The following is a 19,955-nucleotide window of genomic DNA, read 5'->3' as shown; positions in this document are numbered from 1 at the left end:
TCCTGGAATCTCTCCGATCAATTGGGGTTCTTGGTCCCCTGTAATGACCTAATCTATGTTCAAGATTTTGTCTGGGTCCTAATTCCCTTTTAGAGGGTTTTTGGTCATAGATGTTGTCCCTCCTTCTATTGTAAGTGTGAACCTCTCCCTTTTGATAGTCTAATTTATCCCGATTTAGTTTGTTGTTTTTTCTGAAGACTAAGGTTTTTTCAAAATCCTCCACCTTACGATTTACTCTCAGATCTCTTTCATTGAATCCTTCGTCTTCAGAAAAAGATTTCAACAAATCCTGGGTCTTTTCAATTTCCTTCTGTATCACACTAACTTTGTCTTCCCTAAATCTGACAAGCAATTTCATAAGGTTTATGGAACAATTATCTAGTAATTTATTCCATTCCTCTGAAAACTGCTTGTCCTCTTTAAACGTAGAGGTCTTTAAAATCCTCAATCCCCTGGGTATCAAACCTTGATCTAAATATTTCTGTAAGGACACCTGGTCCCACCAGTGCCTTGTTTCCTCTATACATAGATTTTCTAGTCTATTGAATAAACCATGCATATCCTCCAAATTCTCATCCCTCTCCATAATTTGTATATCTTCCCCCCCTCTTAAATACACATTGCGTCTTTCCAATCGTTCAGCTATGCACTTAAGCGCTGCCATATCAATGGTTCCCCAAGTTACCTGCTGCCCGAGATGCAATTACCTAAGACAATCAAATCAAAGAATAAATGATACTGGATGTGTACACAACCGCCCACACACCAACCTTGTGTGGACAGAAGTATACACTCTCCGGCGCCAGTACCCGCTGGATCAAGGAGATTTTAGACAATGGCGGAGACTGCTGCTCCTGATACAGGGATAATTGCAATCCCTATATTGAACAAAAAAACACAAAAACTACCCACACAGGTGTGACCCTCTGTAGGAAATCAGTAGCGCTGTCCCCACCATTTATCGGAGATAATCAATAAATAATTAAAAAATGGCTAATTACTATTAAATTTTAAAACATATAAATCATATTTTATTAACATATATTGCTGCAGCAAAATTGACATACATAAAAATGCATATTGTGTATAGTGGATGCCTTTAATGTAAATGCTCCACATACACAAATGTATATACTTAATTACGTTTATTCTCTGAGGCTTGGATTTTAATAAGCTGACTTCAAAATGTCCACATAGATTAATGATAGACCAATGAGCTCGGCATTTACGGACACTGCTTGCATGAGTATGTCCTTAATTAATTAATGTCCCGAAAAAGATGTGTGCACACATATATCACTTTGAATGGATAGTTACCATGGGCGATAAGTTTTTCATTCACCTCTTTAGAACAGTCTGTTTAGGACCGTCCCAATTGGAAAGACTCCCTCTGCTGGTGCTTGTCCATTTACTGCAGAATATCTGGAGACAATATCCACGGGAATCCGTCCACAGTGCTCCGGCTCCCTCTGCTGGTGGCTAACCGCAATTGCAGGTGGACTGGCTGTTTTGTCGTAGCCAGAAGCCGGTGATCGTGTAAAACAAGCAGGAGGTGATAGTCACTGCCAGTAGGTCCTTCGAAAACACGTTTCTCCGCCTTCCCAGTGCGTTCAGCGGCTTCCTCAGTTCGAATGACCATCATCCCAATGAACACTTTATATAGCCCCACTTATTTGAAATTCCCGCGGCCATTCGCGCATGCGCACTCAAACGTGCGTTCCAAGCCTCAGTCTCATTACAAACTTTAAATAGACTCCAGCGGCCATTTTAGCTGGTTAAAACACACGATCCAAGCCTCATTATCACACCCGGAAGTTGCATCCATCGTTCTTATTAACAATATCAGAATCAAGCCTCGTTTTAAAACATAATTATCTACAACTTCATATTCAATTATACTGAACTCTAATGCAATTTGCTCAACAAGATTACGTCACTTAGTTTAATCATAATTAATTTATCATGATTACAAGTAATCCATGTCTTATTTGACAACATCAGTACAAATATGACCGTATTTAAGAACAATATTAATACTAGTCAACACATCCTATTTTATTAGCACAGGTGATAAATATATTAAATATACTGCTCAACAGTATCATTACTCGGAAATAAAAGGGGACTAATTTTGATTATAATTTGTACTTTATAATTTATAATTTAGATCCCCACACGCCATCTTGTGGTTCAAATACATAATTACACCCCTTCGTATTGTTATACATAATCCTGTTATCTCCATCTCCTTAATCCAGCATCATAAGGAACCATATCCTATCCCACCCCCCCATATATTATATGTCAAGAATGATATTTATAAAAATCAAATATTTATATTATAAATATTAAACATTTGAACTTAGATTTTATTTAACTCAACCGTATCATTCAGACCCTGCGGGATCAAGGTTTTTAGGCTAAAGATCCAGAAAGCCTCTTTCTTACATAACCTTTTATACCTATCACCTCCTCTACTGGTTACCGCCACTTGTTCAATTGCCATGATTTGTAGATTATCACTTTTCCCTCCATTGCATTCCAAAATATGGCGGTATAGGTAGGTGTTTCCTACTTTTTTATCTATCTGTCTTTTATGCTCCATGAACCTAACGTGAAGTGCCCGAGTGGTGCGCCCCACGTACTGTGCTCCACAACCACACTGTAAGACGTAGATAACATACATGGATCTACAATTCAGAAAACTTTTTATATTGAATTTCTCTCCCGATACAGATGAGACAAATTGTGTGGTTTTCTTTTTTGTGTGTTTGCATGTTGTACAGTTTAGTCTACCACACTTATGGAACCCTAATGGCGGTTTGGGTATCCATGTATCTATTTGTCCCCCTTGGGCATCTGGAGCCATGGATTTTTCCCCAGGTCTCCTAAAAAAACTTGGAGCTAGTGCGGACTTCAGACTATCTGACTTCCGAAATATTACCTGTTCACTAAGGACTACATTGGAGTTCAACATCTCATCCAACTTGAGAATAGAAAAGTTCTTCTTAATTATCCTCTTGATCTTGTATGCACTAGTATTATACTTAGTTACAAACATTGTTGTCCTATCCGTCATTTTGTTATTTTTCTTTCTAGTATTTTTGCTGGTGGTATCCAATAAATGGTCTCTTTCCATATTTTCCACCTCCTTCCAAGCCTGGTCAAGAACAGATATTGGATACCCCTGCGTAAGAAACGCCCCATAGAGAGATTCCATTTGTTCTCTTGCTCCTTCTTTGGTGGAACAATTCCTTTTTATCCGAAGGAACTGGCCCTTCGGTATATTATCCTTCCATCGTTGTAAATGACTACTTTTGTAATGTAAATATCGGTTTTGAGCTACCTCCTTAACAAAAGTATTTGTTATAATGATGTCATTTTCGATCTTAATGTAATTATGTATTTGAACCACAAGATGGCGTGTGGGGATCTAAATTATAAATTATAAAGTACAAATTATAATCAAAATTAGTCCCCTTTTATTTCCGAGTAATGATACTGTTGAGCAGTATATTTAATATATTTATCACCTGTGCTAATAAAATAGGATGTGTTGACTAGTATTAATATTGTTCTTAAATACGGTCATATTTGTACTGATGTTGTCAAATAAGACATGGATTACTTGTAATCATGATAAATTAATTATGATTAAACTAAGTGACGTAATCTTGTTGAGCAAATTGCATTAGAGTTCAGTATAATTGAATATGAAGTTGTAGATAATTATGTTTTAAAACGAGGCTTGATTCTGATATTGTTAATAAGAACGATGGATGCAACTTCCGGGTGTGATAATGAGGCTTGGATCGTGTGTTTTAACCAGCTAAAATGGCCGCTGGAGTCTATTTAAAGTTTGTAATGAGACTGAGGCTTGGAACGCACGTTTGAGTGCGCATGCGCGAATGGCCGCGGGAATTTCAAATAAGTGGGGCTATATAAAGTGTTCATTGGGATGATGGTCATTCGAACTGAGGAAGCCGCTGAACGCACTGGGAAGGCGGAGAAACGCGTTTTCGAAAGGACCTACTGGCAGTGACTATCACCTCCTGCTTGTTTTACACGATCACCGGCTTCTGGCTACGACAAAACAGCCAGTCCACCTGCAATTGCGGTTAGCCACCAGCAGAGGGAGCCGGAGCACTGTGGACGGATTCCCGTGGATATTGTCTCCAGATATTCTGCAGTAAATGGACAAGCACCAGCAGAGGGAGTCTTTCCAATTGGGACGGTCCTGAACAGACTGTTCTAAAGAGGTGAATGAAAAACTTATCGCCCATGGTAACTATCCATTCAAAGTGATATATGTGTGCACACATCTTTTTCGGGACATTAATTAATTAAGGACATACTCATGCAAGCAGTGTCCGTAAATGCCGAGCTCATTGGTCTATCATTAATCTATGTGGACATTTTGAAGTCAGCTTATTAAAATCCAAGCCTCAGAGAATAAACGTAATTAAGTATATACATTTGTGTATGTGGAGCATTTACATTAAAGGCATCCACTATACACAATATGCATTTTTATGTATGTCAATTTTGCTGCAGCAATATATGTTAATAAAATATGATTTATATGTTTTAAAATTTAATAGTAATTAGCCATTTTTTAATTATTTATTGATTATCTCCGATAAATGGTGGGGACAGCGCTACTGATTTCCTACAGAGGGTCACACCTGTGTGGGTAGTTTTTGTGTTTTTTTGATTTGGGATAGGGCTGGGGAGGGCCGCTGCTCAGGCACATCTCTGTCAAGTAAAGGAGATTCAACTGAGGCAGCACAAGGGAACTCTCATCTGGGGACAACAACTGCAGGGAGAACACATATTTTCAGATGAACATGGGGTGGCAGAAGGCTGCCTAATACTGAAGCACCCCCAAACAACAAACCAAATGCAACAACTAGTGCAAGCATTCCTGGGGGATGGCCTGCAGCAGATGGATTTGAATATGGTGATGTCATCCAAGCAGTGGGTCAAAGTTGGCTTCAACCCTCGTCTGCATATGAAAAGAGAAAAGGAGCGTGCAGGGCATGGAGGCCTTTTGTGGTGCTTGGATGACCCCTAGTTCGCATTAAGCACCCCCACCCTCCTTCGGTGTGGGGCTCATGTTGGCCATTCCCCAGCCCCTGAAGCATTCAAGCTGATTTCTTGCAGCAGCTGGGCACTGTAACAGCTCCAGAGCTGCTCTGTAAAGCAAGTAAAAGGGTGTGGGCCCTGCAGCACTACCCGTAGTTTGCATTGTGCATTGGGAGGCATAAAGTAAGCAGACGGGAGGAGAAGTCAGGATAGTGCACAAGGGTATAGAAGGGAGGGGCTCAAGAAAAAAGAAGTAGAACCAGACAGCAAACTAGGCTGGAGAGAGACCTGAGACAAAGAGATCTGAATTACATGAGAGCCGACCAGGGAAAACTCAAATTATGCAGTCAAGTTTCCCACATTTGGGGAAATCGCAGGGGCAGCACACCCAGAGTGCAATGGGTGAGCCTTGCCCTGGGAGAAGCAACTTCATGATCATAGTATCTCACCTGGCAACTAAGTAGGAGTTGGGCTAGAGCTGGGGAGGGTCGCTGCTCGGGCACCCCCCTGTCAAGTGAAGGAGATCCAACTGAGGCAGCACAAGGGAACTCTCGAAAGAAGAACAAGGCTAGAGGAAGATCTGAGACAAAGAAATCTGACTTTTACCAGAGCTGACCAGAGGAAAGCACAAACACAGTCCCCCACTACCACAAATAATGCAGTCGAGTTTCCCACATTTGGGGAAATCACAGGGGTCAGCATACCCAGAATGCAATGAATGAACCTAACCCTGGGAGAACAATCTTCATGACCATGGTATCTCCTATGCAAAATAAGTATGATTTGGGATAGGGCTGGGGAGGGCCGTTGCTCAGGCACATCTCTGTCAAGTAAGTTGCATTTGATTTGTTGTTTGGGGGTGCTTCAGTATTAGGCAGCCTTCTGCCCTACCATGTTCATCTGAAAATATGTGTTCTCCCTGCAGTTGTTGTCCCCAGATGAGAGTTCCCTTGTGCTGCCTCAGTTGAATCTCCTTTTGGAGAAGACCTCAATAAGATTGTAGCTGATCTGGCTACTGCTAAAACAGCTTGCCTACCTAGTATGACTCCTACCACGCAGAAGGCTAAAAGTACTTTTCTTGGCCCTTTCATCCTCCAGGTAAAGCGTACCCAAGGTCAGGCATACCCAAAGCAAGCTCATGTTTCCAGACCTGCCAAGCCCAGACTGAAGCAATCCTGGGCTGCCCATCAGCCTGCTTCCAAAACGGACAAGCCTGCCGCATGACGGTGCAGGCCTCCCTCTGGGGGATCCCAGGGTGGGGGGCCCGACTTCTAGGTTTGGCAAAGAAAGGTATAATTCTAAGCTAGAGAATTCTGTTTGGAGCTCACCTTGTACTTTGTGAAGAAATAATCAGCATTGTGGCTGAGCAGATACATGTAGTGTGTGGCTGCAAACTGCATGGATCTGCTGCGTTGTAATGCTGATTCTTTTTTTTTGCAAAGTACCAATAGCTTCATATAATGTTCACAATTTTTATGCAGGATCAAATAGCTCAATAGGTAGGGTGTTTGATTAGAATTCAACAGGTTATAGGTTTGAATCCTGGGTATGGTAGTTTGAGATGTGTTATTTAATAAAGTATGTTGTTCTGACTGCCGGCATCCTATCACCTGGGATATCATACTAAATAAATGGAGTTGATCAAATTTATTTTTTTTTAACTAGGGACAATTTCCAGATACTTCTCTTTATAACTGAGATTGCCCCCTGGAACTTCACATCAGTTGACAACTATGCATGAGTGGGCAGTGCTTGCCCTGGATCTGTCCACCCATTTATGTGCCGCCATAAAATAAAGCATGACTAACAGTTATCCTGGGCGTACACTACACAATTATCTGTCAGGCTATCTATCCAGTCTGGATGGATGGAATGAAAATCTGGTAATGTATAGGAGCAAATGTCAATTAACCATTTGCTCCCAAACACTAGAAAAGTGGTCAAAAATGGTCATTACACAAATTGGTTAAACCCAAAATTTAACCAATTTGTTTAGGGGACCATTTTTGTCCATTTTTTAGTGTTTGAGAGTAAATCGTTGATGGTCATTTGCTCACATAGATAACCGGATTTCTATTCCAACCAGCCAGTGTTGGAGAGATGGTCTGCCAGATTACATAATGCATACCAGAGCCATAACTAGACTTTTTGGTGCCCTGTGACAGAGAATTATATGCCCTCCCCCCCATTTTTGCAATATGGACAAAAGGCGCATGCCTTGTGGGGAAGGGGCATAACAAGATTGATCTCAGAGAAAGCACATGAGATATGAAGATATATCTAGTATACTTGACACTCAATGGTTTGTGGTATTGCAGGGGTGCCCTCCTTAAATGCATATACAGTCACACATGGCATGTTTGTGTAAATGGCATATCAGCAGTCAGCACTAACTGGTGACATGCCATTTGTACAAGTAAGCCATGTGTGACTAATATATAAACATACTTTATTAAATAACACCTCAAACTATCATACCCAGGATTCAAACCTATAACCTGTTAAATTCTAATCAAACACCCTACCCATTGAGCTACTTGATCCTGCATCTATTCTAACCTCCAAAAACAGATTCAGTTGCATTTTCCAGCGTGTTTTGTTTGCGCCTTTGCAAATGTCTTACATCGACAAACTTATTTAGTACTATTTTGCAAATAGGGTTACATTGTCGCAACATTGTGTTCCCTAATTGCTTGATTTTTTAAATGCAAAAATTGATAAAGACACCTGATAATTGCTCTGTGGAGTCTTCTTTTGTGTCTACTTCTTATCTACATTTAATTCCCTACCTATAATCAAGGCATTTTTAAATGCTGGGTGCTGCCAGGACGTGAGGCCTACCTAGTCTTTAGATCTGAATTTGAATGTACTTGTGAACTAACTTAATTTCCTACTTCTAAACTCATTCCTAAATTCACTACTTACATTAATCCTGTAGTTGGGCATTTTGAGCCTTCAATTGTGGGCATTGTTTTGTGTCCAGACCAGCAGCTGGTGGTGTGCATTTGCTGGAAAGGCATCGAAGACCTCCGATATGCTGCATCTCCTGATGTGTGTCTGCCTCAAGTGGCAGTCAGCAAATGCATGCTAGACACCCCAGCATGCCCTGCCTCAGTTTTAGCATACCTTAATAGCAAAACTGTGGCAGGGCATGCTGGGATGTGTAGTTTCACAGCAGCTGGAGGGCCACAGGATGAAGACCCATGTGCTAGAACCAAACCGCAGGTACATTGAATGCTAGCAAGCTGAACGTTTAAATCCTTTTTGTTCCGCAGCATTCCAATGTGGAAGATTCCATGGAACCAGAGATTATTCCATTGAGAAGGACATGCTGCCTGGATGACTGCACTGTGCAAATTAAATCACGGAGCCAGTTGGCTTGTGGGTGGCTCTGGTTACTGGGTGGTTAGGTGGGCGGTGTGTCGGAGGTGGAGCACATGCAAATGAATGTGTATCATCCAGCTAGTGAGAGAGAAAACTCATGCAGGAGTGTGCCTGCTTGTCAGTGAGTTATGCACCTTGCCAGACGTCAAATCTACATGGAGCAACTGGAGGGGACAAGAGCAGGTTTGGAAAATATAGACAGAAGAGCATATATGCTGGCGCATTCTCCATGATTGTGTCAGCTTATGTTTTGGTGCACTGCACTTTCCTCCACTAAGTTTTAGCCATTTTGTTTAAACGCAAGTGTAGTTGCTTCTCGCTCTTTTGGCTGTGATATTGTATTGTGGTTGAAGAGTCTGCTGGAGGGATTGTTTTCTTCATTGGCGAGAGACTGAAGATATTCCAGGATGGAAGGCTTGGGAACACTATCCGTTTTTCAGTTGTGGAAGAGTTGAAAGACCGGATTGGACTACATTCTATAGTAAAGGGTATCTTTGTATTTATTAATCCTCCCTTTATATGTGTCTGTCTTTCAATAAAGCTTTGGGCTTGTGATTCCGTCACCCTCTTACACTCCACACCCATAGCCTTATTAACTATTGTATTGTTTAAATGTATAGTGCAGTTCATGATTTATAGTGTAGGCTGACCTGTGCTGTAGTTCTTGAACTGTACTATACCGACAGCATTTGTATTGTGTTTTGGCTGTGCTGCAACACAGTACTTATGTGTGTAATGTTTATGTATGTTTTATGGCTTCTTTATGTCAATAAAGACTGCTTTTTCAATCCAATATCTGAAAACAATCAATGTTTATCTTTGATGGCAATAGAAGTGGTATGATATTTGCTGCTTTTGAAAGGCAATATCTGATATGTCCCCTATCTGGGAACCATATATTAAATGGCTTTTCAGAAAAGGGAGATGGGAGAAGAGCTTTCAGTACTTGTAGGACCGATGCACATTTCCTATTCTAGCCTCCAAACACAGATTCAGTTGCATTTTCCAGCGTGTTTTGGATGCGCCTTTGCAAATGTCTTACATCGACAAACTTATTTAGTACTATTTTGCAAATAGGGTTACATTGTTGCAACATTGTGTTCCCTAATTGCTTGATTTTTTAAATGCAACAATTGATAAAAACACCTGATAACTGCTCTGCGGAGTCTTATTTTGTGTCTTCTTCTTATCTACATTTAATTCCGTACCTCTAATCAAGGCATTTTTAAATGCTGGCGGCTGCCAGGACGTGAGGCCTACCTAGACTTTAGATCTGAATTTGAATGTACTTGTGAACTAACTTAATTTCCTACTTCTAAATTCATTCCTAAATTCACTACTTACATGAATCCTGTAGTTGGGCATTTTGGGACTTCGATTGTGGGCATTGTTTTGTGTCCAGACCAGCAGCAGGTGGTGTGCATTTGCTGGAAAGGCATCGAAGACCTCCGATATGCTGCATCTCCTGATGTGTGTCTCCCTCAAGTGGCTGTCAGCAAATGCCTGCTAGACACCCCATTCCAAGCTGATTGTGACATCACGGAACATGCATCATAGAACAGGCATGCTAAAACATGGGTCTTCAACCTGCGACCCTCCAACTGCTGTGGAACTACACATCCCAGCATGCCCTGCCTTAGTTTTAGCATACCTTATAGCAAAACTGTGGCAGGGCATGCTGGGATGTGTAGTTTCACAGCAGCTGGAGGGCCACAGGATGAAGACCCATGTGCTAGAGCCAAGCCGCAGGTACATTGAATGCTAGCAAGCTGAATATTTAAATCCTTTTTGTTCCGCAGCATTCCAATGCGGAAGATTCCATGGAACCAGAGATCCTTCCATTGAGAAGGACATGCTGCCTGGATGACTACACTGTGCAAATTAAATCACGGAGCCAGTTGGTTTGTGGGTGGCTCTGGTGACTGGGTGGTTGGGTGGGTGGTGTGTCGGAGGTGGAGCACATGCAAATGATTGTGTATCATCCAGCTAGTGAGAGTGAAAACTCATGCAGGAGTGTGCCTGCTTGTCAGTGGGTTATGCACCTTGCCAGACGTTAAATCTACATAGAGCAGCTGGAGGGGACAAGAGCAGGTTTGCAAAATATAGATAGAAGAGCATATATGCTGGCGCATTCTCCATGATTGTGTCAGCTTATGTTTTGGTGCACTGCACTTTCCTCCACTAAGTTTTAGCCATTTTTGTTAAGCTCAAGTGTAGTTGCTTCTCGGCCTTTTGGCTGTGATCTTGTATTGTGGTTGAAGGGTCTGCTGGAGGGAGGGATTGCTTTCTTCATTGGCGAAAGACCAAAGATATTCCAGGATGGAAGGCTTGGGAACACTATCCGTTTTTCAATTGTGGAAGAGTTGAAAGACCGGATTGAACTACATTCTATAGTAAAGGATGTCTTTCTATGTATTAATCCTCCCCTTATATGTGTCAGTCTTTCAATAAAGCTTCGGGCTTGTGATTCCCTCACCCTCTTACACTCCACACCCATAGCCTTATTAACTGTTGTATTATTGTACAGTTTAAATGTATAGTGCAGTTCATGATTTATAGTGTAGGCTGGCCTGTGCTGTAGTTCTTGAACTGTACTATACCGTCAGCATTTCTATTGTGTTTTGGCTGTGCCGCAACGCGGTACTTATGTGTGTAATGTTTATGTATGTTTTTTTGCTTCTTTATGTGCATCGGTCCTACAAGTACTGAAAGCTCTTCTCCCATCTCCCTTTTCTGAAAAGCCATTTAATATATGGTTCCCAGATAGGGGACATATCAGATATTGGATTTCAAAAGCATCAAATATCATACCACTTTTATTGCCATCAAAGATAAACATTGATTGTTTTCAGATATTGGCTTGAAAAAGCAGTCTTTATTGACATAAAAAAAAACATACATAAACATTGCACACATAAATACAGTGTTGCAGCACAGCCAAAACACAATACAAATGCTGACGGTATAGTACAGTTCAAGAACTACAGCACAGGCCAGTCTACACTATAAATCATGAACTGCACTATACATTTAAACTATACAATAATACAACAGTTAATAAGGCTATGGGTGTGGAGTGTAAGAGGGTGAGGGATTCACAAAACCGAAGCTTTATTGTAACACAGACACATATAAGGGGAGGGTCAATAAATAGAAAGATATCCTTTACTATAGAATGTAGTCCAATCCGACCTCTGTGCTCTTCCACAACTGAAAAACAGATAGTGTTCCCAAGCCTTCCATCCTGGAATATCTTTGGTCTTTCGCCAATGAAGAAAACAATCCCTCCCTCCAGCAGACCCTTCAACCACGATACAAGATCACAGCCAAAAGGCCGAGAAGAAACTACACTTGAGCTTAACAAAAATGGCTAAAACTTAGTGGAGGAAAGTGCAGTGCACCAAAACATAAGCTGACACAATCATGGAGAATGCGCCAGCATATATGCTCTTCTATCTATATTTTGCAAACCTGCTCTTGTCCCCTCCAGCTGCTCTATGTAGATTTAACGTCTGGCAAGGTGCATAACCCACTGACAAGCAGGCACACTCCTGCATGAGTTTTCTCTCTCACTAGCTGGATGATACACAATCATTTGCATGCGCTCCACTTCCGACACACCACCCACCCAACCACCCAGTCACCAGAGCCACCCACAAGCCAACTGGCTCCGTGATTTAATTTGCACAGTGTAGTCATCCAGGCAGCATGTCCTTCTCAATGGAAGGATCTCTGGTTCCATGGAATCTTCCGCATTGGAATGCTGCGGAACAAAAAGGATTTAAATATTCAGCTTGCTAGCATTCAATGTACCTGCGGCTTGGCTCTAGCACATGGGTCTTCATCCTGTGGCCCTCCAGCTGCTGTGAAACTACACATCCCAGCATGCCCTGCCACAGTTTTGCTATTAAGGTATGCTAAAACTGAGGCAGGGCATGCTGGGATGTATAGTTCCACAGCAGCTGGAGGGTCGCAGGTTGAAGACCCATGTTTTAGCATGCCTGTTCTATGATGCATGTTCCATGATGTCACAATCAGCTTGGAATGGGGTGTCTAGCAGGCATTTGCTGACAGCCACTTGAGGGAGACACACATCAGGAGATGCAGCATATCGGAGGTCTTCGATGCCTTTCCAGCAAATGCACACCACCTGCTGCTGGTCTGGACACAAAACAATGCCCACAATCGAAGTCCCAAAATGCCCAACTACAGGATTCATGTAAGTAGTGAATTTAGGAATGAATTTAGAAGTAGGAAATTAAGTTAGTTCACAAGTACATTCAAATTCAGATCTAAAGACTAAACACAAAACACAAAATAAGACTCCACAGAGCAATTATCAGGTGTCTTTATCAATTGTTGCATTTAAAAAATCAAGCAATTAGGGAACACAATGTTGCGACAATGTAACCCTATTTGCAAAATAGTACTAAATAAGTTTGTCGATGTAAGACATTTGCAAAGGCGCAAACAAAACACGCTGGAAAATGCAACTGAATCTGTTTTTGGAGGTTAGAAAAGATGTAGGATCAAGTAGCTCCATGGGTAGGGTGTTTGATTAAAATTCAACAGGTTATAGGTTTGAATCCTGGGTATGATAGTTTGAGGTGTTATTTAATAAAGCATGTTTATATATTAGTCACACATGGCTTACTTGTACAAATGGCATGTCACCAGTTAGTGCTGACTGCTGATATGCCATTTGCACTAAAACAAATGAAAATGGTAAAAGTTATTGTACTTTAAGTAAAAATAAAAGAGCAAAAATATCAATCCCAGTTTTGGATTACTTGAATTAACAAAAAAAAACGCATATAGCAGAGGATAGTTTCAATCTGCTTACCTCTGGGCTATGGACCCAGCATGCTTCCATTACAGTACTCTGCTGCACATGTAATTGCAAGAGATCCTGAAGCACTCACTCATCATGGGAAAGTACCAATGTGTTTCTTCATTGGTTGATGGAAGAAACATCTTACAAAAACTCTCCAGATTATTGACTATTTAAAGTTTTTCTAGGAAACGTTCTAGATGAATGCTTATTAGCCTTTGTCAGTATGTACTTTTGCAAAGTGTCGCTGTGGCGCAATCAGTTAGTGTGTACGGCTATTAACCAAAAGGTTGGTGGTTCAATCCCACCCAGGGATGTAATTGACCTTGTTATCAGATTTTGGTGATCTTTAAGTAGACAAGTCAAAATTTCAAAAACCCCTGTTATGGTGTAGGGTACCTGGCCTTCTCTGATGTAATCAGAGTTAGATTTGATTCAGTGATTTTATAAAAACAGCTAGGAAGCACAATTTAGCAGTGGTTTGCAGAGAAAAAGAAATATGCTGGCAAAAAAATCCAATTGAGTGATTAAACAGCTCTTCATTTTCTGACTTTATTTTTATGCTAACAAATTTGTTCTCTGAAAAGTGTCCACAAAGCCAAGTATCTGATTAACATCTTTGTAGGGATGGTTTTTCACCTATTACTAAATTAAACTTGCTTCATTGGAAAGGCAGCAAGATGCATCCTCATTTCAATATCTACTGAAATAATACAGGTTGACACCAGGAAACATTAACGCCACTGCATCCTTGCTGCTTTCTCATGTGGAAGTCTGTTTAATGTGAAAACAAGGTGATATCTAATTAGCACACAGGTAAGGAATTAAGAAAATCTTTATTTAAGGGTGAAGATGTTTCTCACAAAATCGTTGCCCCAATGCATCATTGAAATTCAAGCTGGAAAGATGATTTTAATATATCACTTGTACATTTTGTATTGCTCTTCTGGTGACAATGTAGTTTGTTTTTGTCAATTACCATTTTAATAATAGGGTAAAGAAAATTAAGTGGATTTTTGAAAGAAAACAATACTGTCAATATACTATTAAAACAAATTAAAATGGTAAAAGTTATTGTACTTTAAGTAAAAATAAAAGAGCAAAAATATCAATCCCAGTTTTGGATTACTTTAATTAACAAAAAAAAAATGCATATAGCAGAGGATAGTTTCAATCTGCCTACCTCTGGGTTAAGGGGCCCAGCATGCTTCAATTGCAGTACTCTGCTGCACATGTAAGTGCAAGAGATCCTGAAGCACTCACTCATCATGGGAAAGTACCAATGCGTTTCTTCATTGGTTGATGGAAGAAACATCTTACAAAACTCTCCAGATTATTGACTTTTTAAAGTTTTCTAGGAAACGTTCTAGATGAATGCTTATTAGCCTTTGTCAGTATGTACTTTTGCAAAGTGTCTCTGTGGTGCAATCGGTTAGTGTGTTTGGTTATTAACCAAAGGGTTGGTGGTTCAATCCCACCCAGGGATGTTATTGACCTTGTCATCAGATTTTGGTGATCTTTAAGTAGACAAGTCAAAATTTCAAACCCCCTCTTATGGTGTAGGGTACCTGGCCTACTCTGATGTAATCAGAGTTAGATTTGATTAAGTGATTTTATCAAAAAACAGCTAGGAAGCACAATTTAGCAGTGGGTTGCAGAGAAAATGAAATATGCTGGCAGAAAAATCCAATTGAGTGATTAAACAGCTCTTCATTTTCTGGCTTTATTTTTATGCTAACTAATTTGTTCTCTGAAAAGTGTCCACAAAGCCAAGTATCGGATTAACATCTTTGTAGGGATGGTTTTTCACCTATTACTAAATTAAACTTGCTTCATTGGAAAGGCAGCAAGATGCATCCTCATTTCAATATCTACTGAAATAATACAGGTTGACACCAGGAAACATTAACGCCACTGCATCCTTGCTGCTTTCTCATGTGGAAGTCTGTTTAATGTGAAAACAAGGTGATATCTAATTAGCACACAGGTAAGGAATTAAGAAAATCTTTATTTAAGGGTAAGATGTTTCTCACAAAATCGTTGCCCCAATGCATCATTGAAATTCAAGCTGGAAAGATGATTTTAATATATCACTTGTACATTTTGTATTGCTCTTCTGGTGACAATGTAGTTTGTTTTTGTCAATTACCATTTTAATAATCGGGTAAAGAAAATTAAGTGGATTTTTGAAAGAAAACAATACTGTCTATATACTATTAAAACAAATTAAAAAGGTAAAAGTTATTGTACTTTAAGTAAAATAAAAAGAGCAAAAATATCAATCCCAGTTTTGGATTACTTTAATTAACAAAAAAAAATGCATATAGCAGAGGATAATTTCAATCTGCCTACCTCTGGGTTATGGACCCAGCATGCTTCCATTACAGTACTCTGCTGCACATGTAAGTGCAAGAGATCCTGAAGCACTCACTCATCATGGGAAAGTACCAATGTGTTTCTTCATTGGTTGATGGAAGAAACATCTTACAAAAACTCTCCAGATTATTGACTATTTAAAGTTTTTCTAGGAAACGTTCTAGATGAATGCTTATTAGCCTTTGTCAGTATGTACTTTTGCAAAGTGTCGCTGTAGCGCAATCAGTTAGTGTGTACGGCTATTAACCAAAAAGTTGGTGGTTCAATCCCACCCAGGGACGTAATTGACCTTGTGATCAGATTTTGGTGATATTTAAGTAGACAAGTCAAAATTTCAAACCCTCTCTTATGGTGTAGGGTACCTGGCCTACTCTGATGTAATCAGAGTTAGATTTGATTAAGTGATTTTATAAAAAAAACAGCTAGGAAGCACAATTTAGCAGTGGGTTGCAGAGAAAAAGAAATATGCTGGCAGAAAAATCCAATTGAGTGATTAAACAGCTCTTCATTTTCTGACTTTATTTTTATGCTAACAAATTTGTTCTCTGAAAAGAGTCCACAAAGACAAGTATCTGATTAACACCTTTGTAGGGATGGTTTTTCACCTATTACTAAATTAAAAATGCTTCATTGGAAAGGCAGCAAGATGCATCCTCATTTCAAGATCTACTGAAATAATACAGGTTGACACCAGGAAACATTAACGCCACTGCATCCTTGCTGCTTTCTCATGTGGAAGTCTGTTTAATGTGAAAACAAGGCGATATCTAATTAGCACACAGGTAAGGAATTAAGAAATTCTTTATTTAATGGTAAGATGTTTCTCACAAAATCGTTGCCCCAATGCATCATTGAAATTCAAGCTGGAAAGATGATTTTAATATATCACTTGTACATTTTGTATTGCTCTTCTGGTGACAATGTAGTTTGTTTTTGTCAATTACCATTTTAATAATCGGGTAAAGAAAATTAAGTGGATTTTTGAAAGAAAACAATACTGTCTATATACTATTAAAACAAATTAAAAAGGTAAAAGTTATTGTACTTTAAGTAAAATAAAAAGAGCAAAAATATCAATCCCAGTTTTGGATTACTTTAATTAACAAAAAAAAAATGCATATAGCAGAGGATAATTTCAATCTGCCTACCTCTGGGTTATGGACCCAGCATGCTTCCATTACAGTACTCTGCTGCACATGTAAGTGCAAGAGATCCTGAAGCACTCACTCATCATGGGAAAGTACCAATGTGTTTCTTCATTGGTTGATGGAAGAGACATCTTACAAAAACTCTCCAGATTATTGACTATTTAAAGTTTTTCTAGGAAACGTTCTAGATGAATGCTTATTAGCCTTTGTCAGTATGTACTTTTGCAAAGTGTCGCTGTAGCGCAATCAGTTAGTGTGTACGGCTATTAACCAAAAAGTTGGTGGTTCAATCCCACCCAGGGACGTAATTGACCTTGTGATCAGATTTTGGTGATATTTAAGTAGACAAGTCAAAATTTCAAACCCTCTCTTATGGTGTAGGGTACCTGGCCTACTCTGATGTAATCAGAGTTAGATTTGATTAAGTGATTTTATAAAAAAAAACAGCTAGGAAGCACAATTTAGCAGTGGGTTGCAGAGAAAAAGAAATATGCTGGCAGAAAAATCCAATTGAGTGATTAAACAGCTCTTCATTTTCTGGCTTTATTTTTATGCTAACAAATTTGTTCTCTGAAAAGAGTCCACAAAGCCAAGTATCTGATTAACACCTTTGTAGGGATGGTTTTTCACCTATTACTAAATTAAACATGCTTCATTGGAAAGGCAGCAAGATGCATCCTCATTTCAATATCTACTGAAATAATACAGGTTGACACCAGGAAACATTAACGCCACTGCATCCTTGCTGCTTTCTCATGTGGAAGTCTGTTTAATGTGAAAACAAGGTGATATCTAATTAGCACACAGGTAAGGAATTAAGAAAATCTTTATTTAAGGGTGAAGAGGTTTCTCACAAAATCGTTGCCCCAATGCATCATTGAAATTCAAGCTGGAAAGATGATTTTAATATATCACTTGTACATTTTCTATTGCTCTTCTGGTGACAATGTAGTTTGTTTTTGTCAATTACCATTTGAATAATAGGGTAAAGAAAATTAAGTGGATTTTTGAAAGAAAACAATACTGTCAATATACTATTAAAACAAATTAAAATAATAAAAGTTATTGTACTTTAAGTAAAAATAAAAGAGCAAAAATATCAATCCCAGTTTTGGATTACTTTAATTAACAAAAAAAAATGCATATAGCAGAGGATAGTTTCAATCTGCCTACCTCTGGGTTATGGGCCCAGCATGCTTCCATTGCAGTACTCTGCTGCACATGTAAGTGCAAGAGATCCTGAAGCACTCACTCATCATGGGAAAGTACCAATGTGTTTCTTCATTGGTTGATGGAAGAAACATCTTACAAAAACTCTCCAGATTATTGACTTTTTAAAGTTTTTCTAGGAAACGTTCTAGATGAATGCTTATTAGCCTTTGTCAGTATATACTTTTGCAATGTGTCTCTGTGGCGCAATCAGTTAGCGTGTTCGGTTATTAACCAAAAGGTTGGTGGTTCAATCCTACCCAGGGACGTAATTTACCTTGTTATCAGATTTTGGTGATCTTTAAGTAGACAAGTCAAAATTTCAAACCCCCTCTTATGGTGTAGGGTACCTGGCCTTCTCTGATGTAATCAGAGTTAGATTTGATTAAGTGATTTTATAAAAGAACAGCTAGGAAGCACAACTTAGCAGTGGGTTGCAGAGAAAAAGAAATACGCTTGCAGAAAAATCCAATTGAGTGATTAAACAGCTCTTCATTTTCTGGCTTTATTTTTATGCTAACAAATTTGTTCTCTGAAAAGTGTCCACAAAGCCAAGTATCTGATTAACACCTTTGTAGGGATGGTTTTTCACCTATTACTAAATTAAACTTGCTTCATTGGAAAGGCAGCAAGTGATGTCATCCAAGCAGTGGGTCAAAGTTGGCTTCAACCCTCGTCTGCTTATGAAAAGAGAAAAGGGATATGCAGGGCATGGCGGCCTTTTGCGACGCTTGGATGACCCCTAGTTCGCATTAAACACCCCCACCCTCCTTCGGTGTGGGGCTCATGTTGGCCATGCCCCAGCCCCTGAAGCATTCAAGCTGATTTCTTGCAGCAGCTGGGTACTGTAACAGCTCCAGAGCTGCTCTGTAAGGCAAGTAAAAGGGTGTGGGCCCTGCAGCACTACCTGTAGTTTGCATTGTGCCTTGGAAGGCACAAAGTAAGCAGACGGGAGGAGAAGTCAGGATAGTTCACAAGGTTATAGAAGGGAGGGGCTCAAGAAAAGAGAAGTGGAAACAGACAGCATACTAGGCTGGAGAGAGACCTGAGACAAAGAGATCTGAATTATACGAGAGCCGTCCAGGGGAAACACAAATTATGCAGTCAAGTTTCCCACATTTGGGGAAATCGCAAGGGACAGCACTCCCAGAGTGCAATGGGTGAGCCTTGCCCTGGGAGAAGCACCTTCATGATCATAGTATCTCACCTGGCAGGTTAGTAGGAGTTGGGCTAGAGCTGGGGAGGGTCGCTGCTCGGGCACTACCTTTCAAGTGAAGGAGATCCAACTGAGGCAGCACAAGGGAACTCTCAAAAGAAGAACAAGGCTAGAGGAAGATCTGAGACAAAGAAATCTGACTTTTACCAGAGCTGACCAGAGGAAAGCACAAACACAGTCCACCACTACCACAAATAATGCAGTCGAGTTTCCCACATTTGGGGAAATCACAGGGGTCAGCATACCCAGAATGCAATGAATGAACCTCACCCTGGGAGAACAATCTTCATGACAATAGTATCTCCTATGCAAAATAAGTATGATTTGGGATAGGGCTGGGGAGGGCCGCTGCTCAGGCACATCTCTGTCAAGTAAAGGAGATTCAACTGAGGCAGCACAAGGGAACTCTCATCTGGGGACAACAACTGCAGGGAGAACACATATTTTCAGATGAACATGGGGTGGCAGAAGGCTGCCTAATACTGAAGCACCCCCAAACAACAAACCAAATGCAACAACTAGTGCAAGCATTCCTGGGGGATGGCCTGCAGCAGATGGATTTGAATATGGTGATGTCATCCAAGCAGTGGGTCAAAGTTGGCTTCAACCCTCGTCTGCATATGAAAAGAGAAAAGGAGCGTGCAGGGCATGGAGGCCTTTTGTGGTGCTTGGATGACCCCTAGTTCGCATAAAGCACCCCCACCCT

At 40.1% G+C, this 19,955-nt stretch overlaps 4 non-coding genes across 4 annotated transcripts; all 4 read right to left on the bottom strand.

The window, feature by feature from the left end:
* Positions 1 to 5,386: 5,386 nt before the first annotated feature.
* On the bottom strand, positions 5,387 to 5,549 carry LOC135004964 (U1 spliceosomal RNA). Its single transcript, XR_010205669.1, has one exon. It is a non-coding gene; the product is annotated as a U1 spliceosomal RNA (small nuclear RNA).
* Positions 5,550 to 5,701: 152 nt separating this feature from the next.
* On the bottom strand, positions 5,702 to 5,865 carry LOC135004652 (U1 spliceosomal RNA). Its single transcript, XR_010205383.1, has one exon. It is a non-coding gene; the product is annotated as a U1 spliceosomal RNA (small nuclear RNA).
* A 13,226-nt stretch (positions 5,866 to 19,091) lies between these two features.
* On the bottom strand, positions 19,092 to 19,255 carry LOC135004847 (U1 spliceosomal RNA). The gene has a single exon (XR_010205570.1). It is a non-coding gene; the product is annotated as a U1 spliceosomal RNA (small nuclear RNA).
* A 151-nt stretch (positions 19,256 to 19,406) lies between these two features.
* LOC135004683 (U1 spliceosomal RNA) lies at positions 19,407 to 19,570 on the bottom strand. The gene has a single exon (XR_010205412.1). It is a non-coding gene; the product is annotated as a U1 spliceosomal RNA (small nuclear RNA).
* Between the last annotated feature and the right edge of the window lie 385 nt (positions 19,571 to 19,955).

This window comes from Pseudophryne corroboree, unplaced genomic scaffold, assembly GCF_028390025.1.
Source record: "Pseudophryne corroboree isolate aPseCor3 unplaced genomic scaffold, aPseCor3.hap2 scaffold_195, whole genome shotgun sequence".
Lineage (NCBI taxonomy): Eukaryota > Metazoa > Chordata > Amphibia > Anura > Myobatrachidae > Pseudophryne > Pseudophryne corroboree.
The sequence above is the reverse complement of the archived record's forward strand: the minus strand, read 5'-3'. Positions and strand labels throughout refer to the sequence as shown.